Source organism: Cynocephalus volans, chromosome 13 (assembly GCF_027409185.1).
Source record: "Cynocephalus volans isolate mCynVol1 chromosome 13, mCynVol1.pri, whole genome shotgun sequence".
NCBI classification, from domain to species: Eukaryota; Metazoa; Chordata; class Mammalia; order Dermoptera; family Cynocephalidae; genus Cynocephalus; species Cynocephalus volans.
The window spans coordinates 22,739,044-22,753,534 of record NC_084472.1 but is presented as its reverse complement, the minus strand read 5'-3'; the positions used below and the strand labels follow the sequence as shown (position 1 = coordinate 22,753,534).

Sequence of the window (14,491 nt, the reverse complement as noted above, 5' to 3'; positions counted from 1 at the left end):
TTGTTTTAGAGCAGTTTTAGATTGTCTCCTCAAAATTGAGCAGACAGTACGGAGCGCTCCCACAGCTGCAGCTTCCTCCAGGACTGACATCCAGCGCCAGAGTATGGCACTTTGTTTCCAAGGGATGAACCTACATTAACGCATCACCATCACCCAAAGCCCACAGTTTATGTTACGGTTCACTCTTAGCGTTGATCATTCTGTGGGTTTGGACAAATGTGTAATGACATGTGTCTGCCATTGTATCAGTCCTCATACTGTGCCTATTCACCCCCCCCCCTTTTATTCATTTACTTAGTTAGTTAGTTATTTGCAGTCCTCTCCCTTGTAAACACAAAAATTTATTTTTCCGTCTCACCTTTCTGAAGATCTTGATAAAACCTTAACAATAGCTTTGTTTTGGTTGAGTACACAAAACAAAATTTTAGTCACTGACCCGGAATTATGACGTTAAAGCAGTGAATTAATTGTCTTCCAAGTCTAATTCCAGCTTTAGTCTCTCTGTCAGTACTCCCTCCACACCCCCAAAGCTTTTTGTGGTTAACATTTCAGCAGAAACCCCCCACCATCCTTGGGAGGGCAGACACCTGCCCGTGACCCTCCTCTCCCACATCACCAAGGGGCAGTCAGCTGAGGATGCGTACTTGGCCTCTCCTGTGTATGGCAGAGTAGATTTCTATTCCTAAAGGTCCAAGAGGAGAAGCTGTGGCTTTTGAAAGGTACCGGCCACAATGTGTAAGGCAGGGGGCAGGGACCTTAAAAGAAAAACAGAAAGGTAGTTTGGGGATTAAGAGGTTAAAGTGTTAGCAGTCAGGGCTTTGCTATTCACTCATTACTACTTTGTACAGAAAATCCATCCCTTTAAAGCCTAGGGAAACTGGTCTTGTATATTATGTGGTTTGAAGTTTTGAGGAAAAAAAACCCCAAAATGTGCAGGATGAATTAGACTGAAAATACCAGTTCTTGGGAAAGGCTCCGTTGGAGTTAAGCCTCTTTATCCTCATAGGTTGTTCTTCATTAGCAAGTCTTGTGGCAGTGTCACCTGGGTTTCCCAGGGTAAGGAGAAGTCCCTTCTTGGACTTCATTGTGCACCTTTGGCTTGACTTCTGATCTTTCTCATTTCACCCTATTCCTTTTTCCCTAGTATATTTTGGCTGTTTGAGCCTCAACTCAAGTGACAGGTAGCCACAAAATCACAGATATGATGTGCTAGTTATGTTTGCTAATACATAAAACGTATGTGTAACTATTTAGAAACAAAAAAACAGTCATCTGCATACTACCTCAAATAACTCTGCATCTCTGCAGGGGTACGTGTTCCCTACTTGAGAACATGGATCTAGATCACAGCTTCCAAGAGCTGGAAGTTAACCCACAGTTTTCTTGAATTTTATGAATTCATTGAGGCCCAGGGAGGTTTATTGTGCCTGGACGACATAGTCTCGCTTCCCAGACTGCTCCCCGGGTCCCCAGCAATGCGTAACTAACATGGTTGGGTCAGGAAGGGCTGCTCCCTCACTGGTCTCTTTTCTCACAGTTTTGTGCATCCTTAGATTTTTTTTTTTTTTTTTCCCACCCAGAAGAAAATGCTATTAAAGATTGACCTTCTGCCTCCAGGAACCTAGGATCAGTGTAAACTGAGAGCCCCAGCCCTAGGAGGTGAGAGCTTAGAGATGTCTAAATCATTTGCATACTTCGCTCACCTATTCCAGGGCTGTGCAGGCTCTGGAAGTGACAGCTGGCCACTAGTCTGCCAAGTGTCCTGCCTCTCAGAGCTTATATTCCAGGGGGAAGGATATGGACAAAAGGAGAAGTAGGTAATGATAAGAAAATAGTATATAGTTGTAAGTGACAACAAGGCGTTGTGACAAGTGGTTATCAGGGGAGTGGGGTTTCTCAGATGGGCCTTGGGAAAGAAATCGCAGAGGCACAAGGGGGCTGACCATAGGAAGAGTGTTCCAGGCAGAGGGAGCAGTTCCTGCAAAATCTTTGGGAAATACCAAGTTCAGTTTGACTTGGGAGCAGAGCAAGGAATGAGGTAGACCAGTTGGTTGGACTTCACTGTAGGTCATGAGGAGTTATTAAATACTGGCTTACATAGGATAACCACATCCCCAAATTCAGCCCTGGAAACGAAGCAGATTGCAGAGCAGAGCAGAGCCCGTGCATTGTTGGAGTTTGTCGTGTGGCCTTAAGCAGGTTACTTTATCTCTAACTACATTTGATCTGTGAAGTGTGGATACTAGCAGTTTTTCCTCACCAGAAGGTCACCACACTTAGCACGGGTCCTGGAAGCACAGAGTGAAGATTAGCTAGTGCTGTTTTCCTCTTCACCCCTGAGGCCTTCTGGAAAGTTCTTTCTAGTAGAAAAAGAGAGTTGTATGTGAGAAATAAACCAAGATTTTTAAAGTTGGTGTTTGCATAATTCTGCTCTGTGCCACCCATCAAAGGCAGCCTTTCGAGACTGGCAGCTGGAATTGGCTGAGTGTTCTAGGAGAGAGATTTTTTTAGGGAAATGAACTTTTTTGATATTCAGCATTCTTTCCAGAAGTCATTTTCGGGTGGAGTTCATCCAGGCAGTACATGTAAACAGTGAGATCAAGGCATTTTGTTAGAGGAGGAATAAAAGTTATGGCTCTAACAAATGACTCCAGAAGAGCATATGTGGTTTTGTGCCTTTAGATTTTTTTAATTAAAAAAAGGTCTTAAAATTTAACACATATATATGTTAAAACTTAAAAATATACCATGAAAAGTGAGTCTGCCTCCTGTTTCTGACTGCCAGTCCCCCATTTTCCTCCCTAGAGACAACCACTGTTACATTTTCTTATGCATTCTTCCAGACATATAATATGCATATTCAGACCTATCTGTATACATCACATATGGTTTTTGAAAGGTAGAACTTTCTTAAGTGTTTGGGAGTGTGACAGCTGCTTAAAAGATTTGTAAAAAAAAAAAAAAATAGAGCAATATAGAAAGAAGATGGAATCATGTCATCAGGATATTGATTCCTGAGCATTAGTGAATTGGGGACCTCACGTAAATAATACAAATCATTGCTATAGGAAAAAAATAAAAATAATGTGCACCGTTAAACTGAGCTGATTTTGTCTGTAGAGACAGAATGTTTTGAAATAAAATGGAACCTTGAATGTTGTTGTTTTGTATACACTAAGGGCGTCTTTTGGAGTCTTTTCTTCTTCCTCTCACCATAGCTGGAAAGTGATGGGAGCCTGTGAGTACTCCTCGATGGCACCCGAGCCTGAGCCGGTGCACCCACAGCAGGCAAATATGGTTCATGAATAAGAGTGGAAGTGGTCCTGGCAGCTGTTCCCAGCCACAGGCAGGCCCCCTGCTGGAAGGCAGGCAGTGTGTGTGCCATGAGGACCAGGTCCTGATCCAGTTGTTATGGTGAGTGCCTAGAAGGTAGGCTCCTGGGTGCAACTCCACCGCGGGGCAACACCAGGATGCCCAGGCAGGTGGTCTCAGGGTGTTTGCATTAGAAGCCACTAAGGTGACAGTTGAGAAGTTCCTGAATTAATACACGCCCCCCCCCCCACACACACACACACATGCACTCACATTGTCTACACTGCCACTGCTGTAGCTCGCAAATCCTGCATGGGTTGAGAAGTTCTGGGACTGGCCAACAGCGAGCGTGCTCAGACCCTGGAGGCCCGGGAGTTGTTCTTAATGGCACCTGCCAGAGTTTGATCACTTAAACCTTAATCATTGTTCCACAAATTGCACTTCCCAAGCTGCTAGGAGTTTTTCTTACTTTAAGAAAGAGGAATCAGCAGTATTTTATGGGATACTCCCCACCAATTTTTCCAAACTCAGAAAACTTAAATGGTAAGATTTTCACAGAACCACACAAGGCTTACCATAGGCATATGGATTTTCGGGTGTCCTTTCACTTATATTATCTAATTTGATCCTTACAACAACCCTTTGAGACAGTAAAAAAAAAAAAAAAAAAAAAAAGTACTATTATCCACACTTTATAGATGCAAAAATTGAGCACAGAATAATCAAATCCTATGACAGTTTCATACAGAAGGAAAGTCTCTGTCTGCAATAGAGTTTCCCCCAAGTTACTGGTCCTGCAGTAGGTATCTAAAGAAATAGGGTTCCAGGGTCAGGTAAGTTTGGGTAACAGTGCCATCCTCTTGGAAACCCTACATAAAGAAATCTGCTTAACTCAGTGTTTCCCACTGTATTTGATCATTAACCCTCCCCCTGCCCCTACTTGGTATTATCTGATTCCACAATTTCTTATAACACTTTGGGAAACACAAGTTTACAACATCACCATGAAAAAAATGTTATTTTGAAAAACTTTTTTAAAAAATGCATCTCTCTAACTTTGTACTATATAAAACCATTTTAGCTCTAATAACACAAACTCCGAAAGTTATCCACAGAGCCGTCAGCTAACAATAATATTTCAAGATTCATGGAGCAGTATACTAGGTACTGTAGGACCTAGTCTAGGTCTTGGCCACTTACTAGCTTTGTGACTTCGCTAAATTACTTAACTTCTATAAGCCACAGGTTCTCTATGTGAAAATAGTATTCTCTTAATTTCTACTTCATGGTCATTCTAGAGGTTAAATGAGCTGACCCACGTACAACACGACACAGTACCCAACATATAGCAAGTGCTCAGAAAATATGAGGGTACTTCAAAAAGTTTATGGAAAAACATAATTAAAAGATAATACAAATATTTCCATGAACTTTTGAAGACCCCTCATACTAACTCTTATTATTAGTTCATGACCTCCAAGTAGATTTGCTGTTCAGAAGAGTCCAGTGGACTCTGTCTTTGGGACAGCAATGGAATGGTCTGGAATAGATGCCATCACGATTGGATTAAACTTGAGAAAGGTGCAGTTGGCTAAAGTGTCTAATCCTGTATAGCTGGAGGAAAAAAAGTGTACCCGATTACATTAGTTTCCTAGAGCTGCCATAACAAAGTACCATGAATTGAGTGGTTTAAACAACAGAAATTTATTGCCTCCCAGTTCTGGAGGCCAGAAGTCTGAGATCAGGGTGTCAGCAAGGCTGGTTCCTCCTGAGAGCTGTGAGGGAGGATGTGTTCCATGCCTCTCCCTGTTTCTTGTGGTTTGCTAGCAGTCTTTGGTGTTTCTTTGCTTGTAAATACATCACTCCAATGTTTGTTTTAACATTCATGTGACATTCTCCCCATGTGCTTGTCTGCATTCAAATTTCCCCTTTTTTTAAGGATACCAGTCGTTGGATACCCTCCCCTAGTATGACCTCATCTTAGCTGTTTATATCTGCAATCACCCTGTTTCCAAGTAAGGTCATATATGGAGGTACAGAGGGGTTAGACTTCAACTTATCAATATTTGGGGGGCACAGTTCATTCACAACACCAATATAGTATGTCAGTCCCAATAAGAACATGCAAGAGAGATTCAGTTAAACATCCAGTTGTGAAATTTTATGTTTGCTTTTTTTTCTTAGAACTGCATTTTTTTTAATCACTTTTATTGTGGTAAGGTTTATATACACCACAAAATGCACCCATTCTAAGTGTACAGTTCAGTGAGTTTTTGCAAATATATACACCTGTACTACCACTACCCCAATCAAGGTATAGACCATTCCCATCATCTTAGAAAGTTCTGTCCCCAGCACCCCTTCCATACCCCAGCCCCCAGGCTATCATTGATCTGCTTTTCTGCCACTGTAGATTAGTTGTAGCTGTGCCTTTTCCAGAGTTTCATGTAAATGAAATTATATGGATTATATTCTTCGTGCTGGCTTTTTTGCTTGTGTCTGCTTTTAAAGTGAACCATTAGTCCACAGGAATCTAGTATAAAAGTTTCCAATAATTATAGTCCCAGCCCTTAAATTCCTATAGCTGTTAGGGCACAATTTTGATAGATCTTTAAATGTAAAGAAGTTATTATTTCCTTACTGTGCCCATGGTCCTATATTAGACACCTTATATCCTCATTAAGTCCTCAGATCAGCCCTGTGAGGTAAGTATTCTTTTCCCGATTTATTAAAGAGGCAGTTTCTTAGACCATCTTTTTTTAAGTCTTTGATTACTGCTGCCTGAAAAATGGGTTGAGCTAAGAGAGATGGAGCTTTGACCAGGATTACCACTTAAGAATATTGGAGTATGCCTTCAGAGGCATTTTTAGTGAAGTGTCACAAGGTCATTGTAAAGATTAAATGAGCTAGTACATGTCAAGGGTTGAGTGTCGTGCCTGGTACACAGTGCCCCAGGATGCTACCTATCATATCTCATTAGTGGACTCACAGGCTGTCACAGCCCCTCTGTGATAATCCAGGCCAGAGCTCTGCACCCTTCAGGGCCTGGATATCTCACCCAGCTCCAGGGACAGGTGCACCTGTCCCCCTTCTTAGCACGCCATCACCCCAGCAACCCTGCATCTGAAGCTAAAATGGAAGCTTTCCTCTGAAAAGAAAAAGTTCTGCAATGAAGAGACGTGGGCACTGTGCCAGAGGAATTCTGCTTCCTCATGTGTACGGCAGGAGAAGGTGTAAAAACATCAGCAGCAGGCGTGCGCAGGCACACTTGAACCCAGCTCACCACACATCCAGCCTTTAGAGAATTAAAACAAGGAGATGCCAGCCCAACGTTGAGATATTTTAATGTCGTGCCAACTCAAAGCAGGGACTGTTCTTACCATCTCAGTCAGTATCTCCAGTGCCAGCCAAGCTGGAGTAAAAGTTTGTAGGCAAAAATCGAAAGTTTATAATCTTGCAGTTTCTTGTTTGCGACACATTAAATATTTTAAAGCTAAAGTATGGAATTGGCTGACATCTTTTAAGCAGTTACATTTATTTTTGGTTTTTTAGTTCTAATGTTGTCATATTTTCTTTATCCCTTACCCTTCATATCGTTTTTGAAATACATGTGAATTAAGGTCAATTAGTGTGTGTGTCGACATCCACCTCAAACTAAATCTCTAAATTATCTTTGTATAAATCTTGAAGAGGTAGTAATTTTAGCTTAAGTGGCAATTAAAAAGCAAGAATTATACTTAATAACTTCCACGAGGGTACCTAAGGTCTTCTGTTGCAGAGTCTTAGCAAATACTGTTAGTCATCAATAATTTAGGTGGAATATCATCTCAGTTCCATTTAGTTTTACGAGGTTACACAGGCTCCAGTTCTCTCCGGGGAGGTGGCAGGGAGAAAATAGCTGGGCACATGCGTGTGTTGGAGTAAGCGCTATGCTTATTGGGTGCTTCTCAACTATGAGCCCTGAACAAGCTACCGAGTCTCTGAGCCTCAGTTTCCCTTTTTTCAGAAACAACCTCCAAGCAGCTCTTTTCTAGCCCTGAGTTCATTTGCTATTCATTATCAAAATGTTAATATGCAAATTCCATTTTAGAGCTACTAACTCAAATATGGTCCTTTGTTACGAGATTAACACTGATTTAGTTAAGTGTATTGTCAGATTTGACACTGAAGACATATTCATGCTAATTGGAACAGGTATAGTGAATAGGCTCTCGCTAGAGCTGTCTCATTAATACTGAACTGAATTGATTTTGATGCTTTCTTTCAGATTTTTAAACTAAGAGTAACAAATGGCAGAAATTGGCTCCGAATATATAGACTTTTACCTAGAGCAGCCTTAGTCCCTTTCCACAATTATTTTTTACGTTTCAAGTATTTTAATTTCTTACCTCCTTCTATCTCTCTCTCTATTATCATCTAACCAAATTATATTAGTGCAATCGAATATAGCTTTAAAGAGAGAAGTAATAATCACTGCTTAATTTGTTTAACATTTTAATATCCATATGCCAAGTACATGAAATAGCATATCAAGTATATTATTAGCAGATAAAGTAATTCCAGTGATGGAATTTATCTTCAGTCTTAGTTTATATACATGGTTGAGTGAATATTAATTCTTAGGTCATCTTCTCCAAATGGTGATAAATAGGCCAGAAGGTTAATTGCCGTTATTATTAACTTTATTTGATTACCTGTAGTTTAGGATTTCCATTAGAAGGCCAGCATATTTTTAGATGTAAAGATTTAGAATGTTTCTTTTAATTTGACTCAACAGAACACTTTTCCGTAAAATACCGGACTGTAGTTAACATTTTAGCATCACTTGCACACCAGAGTCTCATCTGTTGTTTATGTGTTGTACACAAGAAGTACAGAAAGGAGGTATGGTCTGTATTTCTGAGGGCACTTCCATTTACAGGGGGATTCTTTAAGCAGTGACCATCTAAGGCCATCGTTAGAGTTCGGAGTTTCTGAATACAGGGGGAAAGCAATACTTGCTAATTTAAGCCTAACAGTGAAAGTCAGGCAAATTTTTATTCACTACTTGTTTTAATTGAGATAGAAGTCATATTTAAACAGCTTTGAGAATAAAGTAAAAGCAGGAAAAATGATGTATTTACTGCTTATTGTTCTTGATGTTTAGTAATATCAGAAGTTCATGAGTACACATCATACCTTAGAAGAAAAGATAGTACGTGTAAAGTTCAAGTTTCTGGATATTTGTGTAGCACTACGGCCTGTGCAGTATAAAGAATGCTGGGATGTCACAGCAAGTTCAGAACCACTGGAAAACAGTGGGGATAAAGAAATTAGGATGGTTTGTGAGCAACATATGTGTAGACTGGTGTTTTGTAAGTATCCCTCAAAAATATTTGTTAAATTTTTTTAAAAATACTAATTATCATTTGCAAAATTTTGAAAACCATCATTAAAAATGATAGCTTTACATTTTTTTGAGTTATATTCTGGGCACTAAATAGGTGCTTTTCATGATTGATTTTTCACAATAATCATAAAACACATTACCATCTTAAAGGTGGGTAAACTGAGGCACAAAGCAGGCATATGATGGGCTGAGGGTGGAAGCCTGGTGGTGGTGGTCTCTCCAGCACAATTCCACTCTGCCTCTGACACTGTCGCTTAATGTGTTAGGAATATTTTTCCGATTCAAATTTATGAAGAGTGGCTGTCAGTTTCTGAGATTGTACCTTAAAATATTTTACTACATCTTGAAATGTTATTACTTTTATTAGAGCAAATGTCCACCTCAGTTATTCATAACCTTCCTAATAGTCTGTGTGCTTAAATAACGCGTAGCTACGTTGTTCTATTACGTCACTTGAGGCTTCCTGCCTGTCCCAGTTACAGGTTAGGTTTTTGCTTCCCTTCTTGCTCCTGTTCTCTGTCCTGAAGTGGTTTTTCACTTTATATGGTTATTGGAGAGAAGAAAAAAGTCTCTGTGAAGGAAGGTGAAAGATGCCAGCTATGGTGCACCCACCTTTTAGACTCTCTTCTGGAATTCCACATCAGGTCACTCAGCAAATGCTTATTTATTGCCTATTGAATGCCAGGCAACACTGGGGGTATAGTGAACAAAACACACAGCACCATCCCCACAGAGCCTAAGTCTGGGTGATTTCCAAGGATGATTTGAGCCTGCATTTCATTTGTGAAAATGCTTCCCCCTGGATGGGAGACTTGGAGGAGTTTGACTCTTTTGGATCTGCAGGGACCCATGGTCAGCCCCACAGAGCTGTCTGGCTTCCTTCTTATCATTTTTTTAGACCACAGCAATACCAGCACTCCTAACAACCTGCTTCTCGGAGTGTGGAGTGGTCATCCCCCAGATTCCTCAGCCAGCACAGGTTGATTAGTCCCTTGTGGCACTGGAGTTTTTACTGTGCAGTGTGACAGCCTCTGTGTTTTTGTCTTGTAAGTTTTATGCGTTTAGTTTATTTGCATTAAATCCCTATCACCTCATTAGTGTTTAATTTTTCTTTAATTGACATGTGTGCCTGTTAATACCATGAGATTGTAGAAGGTTTTTTTTCTTTTTAATTGACGGGTGGGATGAGTAGCAAATCAAAAAGCATTTGAGGGCCACTGCCCTAAGGGACAAATCGCTGAGGTCACTTACTGGAAAGAGATCAGAGCACTCAATTATAGAGCTTTATAGACTTGCTTTATCATCATCAGTACTGTTTATTCATTTTCTCCTGCATGCAAAAATAAAGTATTTCATGAAGGACTGTCAGGAGTTGATAGGAAAAATAACTGGGTGGTACTTATCCCCAATTTCATTCTGATGGTATCTGTATACTTTCAGTTGATGCCTATGATCTTCCATTCTACTTGTTATAACCATTTATCCATGAGTTCATTTATTGGCAAACTTTCCATTGGGGCCAAGGATCCACATGTTTCTCTAAAAACTAGGCTACAGCCCCACGATCTTCAGAAGGAAGCCATACAGAGGAATGATTCAGATTTGTTAGCAGGATGACCACAACAAACTGCAAGACCTGGAGGACCCTGTAAACCTCTTCTCCCAAACCTCTCTCAGGGTTACACATCAAAAGAGCCTCCCTGCAGACAGATCAAGTAAGATCCTACTATGAATTAAACAAGAGGACATATAGGCAAGCAACGGTCATTGGCAACTGACCTCCTAATACATAAGTAGACGTGTGCTTGGGCAAACGAGGAGATAAAACTAGTCTGATTCCTTCTCCCCCAATACACACATCTTTCTTCCTGTCTTTCTTCTCTCTCCTATATTTGCTTTTCCATCAGTTTTTCTTTTGGTCTCCCTCCCACACTGCTGTCCTTTTCTCTCTTCTTGCTCTTCTTCCCTGTCTTCTTTTTTCTTGGCCTCTTTTCTTGGGCTGCTCTGTTCCTTTCTTGCTTCTCTAACCCTGACCCCTTTTCTCCTCAAGTTAAACTGCATTTACCCACCTCGCGCTCCCCTCCCAGCCCCCCCCATCGCTGTCTTGGCAATATGTACTGTGTCTTGTGCTTACGTAACCACCTAGTAAAATTAGGCTGGAGCTCTTAAGAATACCAACGGAATTCTGCTGTACCTTTTGCTCCCTTGAGTGGGAATGCTCCAGCCGAGTGCCCTCTGCTGCCACAGGCAAATGAAAGGCTTGTTTTTAGAGTCTGTTCCTAGTCCTGGTGGGTCAGACGTCACCAGATTGCCCCAGGCAGAGACAACGCATCTGAAATGGGAGATGCAAACTCAGATTCCAGAGTATTTGCTTCCCACTTTAAATCAACTAAGTTCTTTGATGTTGGGCAACTCATCTAAATGTCACTGCCTCCATGTTGCTTCTTTGCAAAAGATAGTATTGGCCTTGCCTTCCTCCCTCTCTGCACCTTTTTGAAAAGACTTAAGGGTTATGATTGTTCATAAAGTCTTCGGTGTTCTGGGATCTCATAGATAACTACTTCATATGCGTAAGGCACTATGTGAATACAAAGTATGATTTTTTTTCTAATGCATTTCCATTTTTATAACAAACTTTTCTTCCCAATCAGGTTGATCTTTAAAACATCGGTTTGTTTTGTACCCTTGTTGATTTTTATTTTAAGATATGTCTCCAAGAACACAGATGTCTCCTTTACAGTGTGAAAATTGTAAAGAATAGCTCAATGCAATGAAACAGTGGGGAGGAGGATTGCTTCACTGCTGTCTTCAGTGACTATTCGAATGCCTTCTTCCAAATCTGTGCTTTCAATTCTATCTTCTCACCCCTTTACTCCTAAGCGAGAAGTTTTATCAACCACGGTCTTCTCCAAAATATCCCAGGAAACAAATCTCCTGTGCTGATATTAGGGCTAGCAGTTCATCTGTGGGCACTGTTGTGCCTTCCAGTGTCACTGGCCAGTTGGCTGCTGGCAGACCCTGCTTTGGCCTCATCATAAGGAGCAGAGCCAGAAGCCCATTCATTCATCTCCACATCCTTCACTACTAGTTCCCATTAGAAGCTCCAAATGGGAACCAGGATGGGACCCAAACAGCCAGAAGAGAATCAGTTTGCATCTTCTGAGGATAAAGATCCCAGCGAGATGTCACTGAGAAGCATTTTTGGCAAACCACTGGGACTCAGGCTTGCCTGTCAGCAGGACACAACAGCTGTTGGTTCTAGGGTGTAAACATTGACATTACTTCCCTCAAATGCCCCCTTCCTTTTTTTTTAATTACCGAATATGTCTTGGAAAAGATAACGTGGATTTTGGTTACAAGAGGGTCTTCATTTTTAAAAAGCTTTGCTTTATATCACTAAAACAAATTTTTCTGTTCTGTAGAGGAATCTCAAATAAGCTTTCAGATGGCTCTAATGTTTTAGAACAATGCATAATATAAGTAAGTAAATAATACTCCAGTAAATGATACTAAGAGAAGAATCTTTCCAAAGTATACATTTGCTCATTAAGCACCTATTTTTTTTTTTTTTAAGATGACCGGTCAGGGGATCTTAACCCTTGACTTGGTGTTGTCAGCACCACGCTCTCCCAAGTGAGCTAACCGGCCATCCCTATATAGGCATCGGAACGGTGGCCTTGGTGTTATCAGCACCACACTCTCCCAAGTGAGTCATGGGCCAGCCTGATTAAGCACCTTTTTTTATTGGCCATTTCCTCCTTCAGGCTGTCCTGAAGGCAGATTAAAAGCAGTAGTGATTAAAATTTAATCTTCCCAATCAGCTGGAGAAAATAGTGTGATTGTTAAGAAATCTCTCTGAGTTGGCTCCTCTTTGCACTCATACTTTTGGAATGCCTTTCATTTCATGACCAGTTCTCCTTTCTTTCAAAGGAATTTTGAATTCTAATTCTGACCTTCTGAAATGCTAGCTTTCTTTAGATATTTGAATCTTGATGGTTTATATTTTTTAAAATCATAGAATAGTAAAAATTCAGAACTAGAAAGAGCATTATAGACCATCTGGTCCGAGTGCATATATTATAAATGGGAAAACTGAAGTGAGAGAGAGAAGAGTTTGCAAGACCACATAACTCACTGGTGACATGGCTCAGAGTAAAACTTGGTCTGTGTATTGTCACATCCTCAGGAAAACGTTTCTGAGTTTAGGAACCTCTATCAATGTCAACACCATTAGAATGACCACAGCTAGTTCCTTCTTTAAAAGGTAATTGGGTCAAGAGTGAAAAGTATGATTCTTGTAATGTGGAAATACTAAATATAAGTATGTCTTATTTAAAAATAATATGACCTGGATTCATTAAACCTGGAGAAAGGCCGGCCCGAGGCTCACCTGGGAGAGTGTAGTGTTGATAACACCAAGGCCGAGGGTTCGGATCCCTATATAGGGATGGCCGGTTAGCTCACTTGGGAGAGCGTGGTGCTGACAACACCAAGTCAAGGGTTAAGACCCCCTTACCAGTCATCTTTCAAAAAAAAAAAAAAAAAAACCAAGACAGGTATATTCTTTGCTGTGTACTAAAGTGTGGTTTGCCTTTAAAGTGATTCACTTAAGAGCATCCATAAGTGGCTCCCAGAGCATTAAAAGCATAACTTGATTTAAAATTTTTCATTTACATGGGGTCTCTCATCATCAGGAATTCCCTGTGCATGTAGTCAGTTCTCAAATTAAATTCTCAACTCCCTGAGATGTTCACTTCCACAGTCTCCTAGCCTAGCACCCAATAGAGTAACCAGCTGACGTTTTTTAAATCAATGAACAAATGAGCAAATGAACTTTTCATGAACACATCTATTATATAAAGCAGAGTAAGCCATGTATTTATGAACCTGTGTGTCTTAATTTTTTATTTCTGCAAAAATGTCAAGCAAATCAGCATCTAAGAATCTAACAGGAGGTTCCCAGAGACCCAGTTACGGTTAGAAGGAAGACATTTAGCTTTTGACACTCTGCAGGACAAGGAATCTTTGTGATGCCATTCAAGAAATCAGTAAGACAAGTTTATTGTCTATTTAGAGGCAGATGTGTCCTATAGTCAACACTTAGAACTAGGAGTTGGGAGTGTAAATAAAACGCCAATTCTCTGTCTTGGGGAAATAACGAGTCTGTGGTAGGGGGAGGTGTCCACTTCCTGGGACAGCTGGCTCCTGCCTTCTCCATGACCACAGACTGTCCTTCTAACCCACCTGCCAGTTATGTTCATTCCCAAACAGGCCAGGTGAAAGAATGCAGAGGGAACCAACAAGGCAAATCTGTCCCTGTTCCTGGGAATGCCAGAGAATGTGTAGCCTAGCAGTAGGAGAGTAGCAACCTTATCTTGGTACACAGTGGCCAGCATGTAAAATAGCACAGTAAATTCATTACTAGATAATTATAGGCTAAGCCACTTGACCTCAGAATCAACTTCCGTCTCTGTGAAATGATAGTAATACTTAACATGTTGCAGAGGTTTCTGATTTCAGGCTCGAAGCCCCTCTGTGAGTGTTAGATATTATTTCATGGCCATTTACATCTTCCTTCCAGGAGAGCTTCTGGAAATGCAGGAGGTACACATGGACAGCTTTCATCAGCTTGCTCTTGCTGGGTTTTAGATCTGGGAAGAGGGGACAGATGACCAGATAGGACCCGATAGTGTAGAAACCATAGGCTCCTGTCCCTTTCTTTCAGCATGAAACTAAGTAGCCTTCTGTGTCTGCTGAATATGAGCTTACCATGACTTGAGGCCCATTTAA

At 40.8% G+C, this 14,491-nt stretch overlaps 1 protein-coding gene across 3 annotated transcripts in view; it reads left to right on the top strand.

Annotated features, from left to right (window-relative positions):
* The window catches only part of KCTD1 (potassium channel tetramerization domain containing 1), a 185,390-nt gene that overhangs the window by 116,491 nt on the left and 54,408 nt on the right, over nucleotides 1–14,491 (top strand). The window lies entirely within an intron of this gene.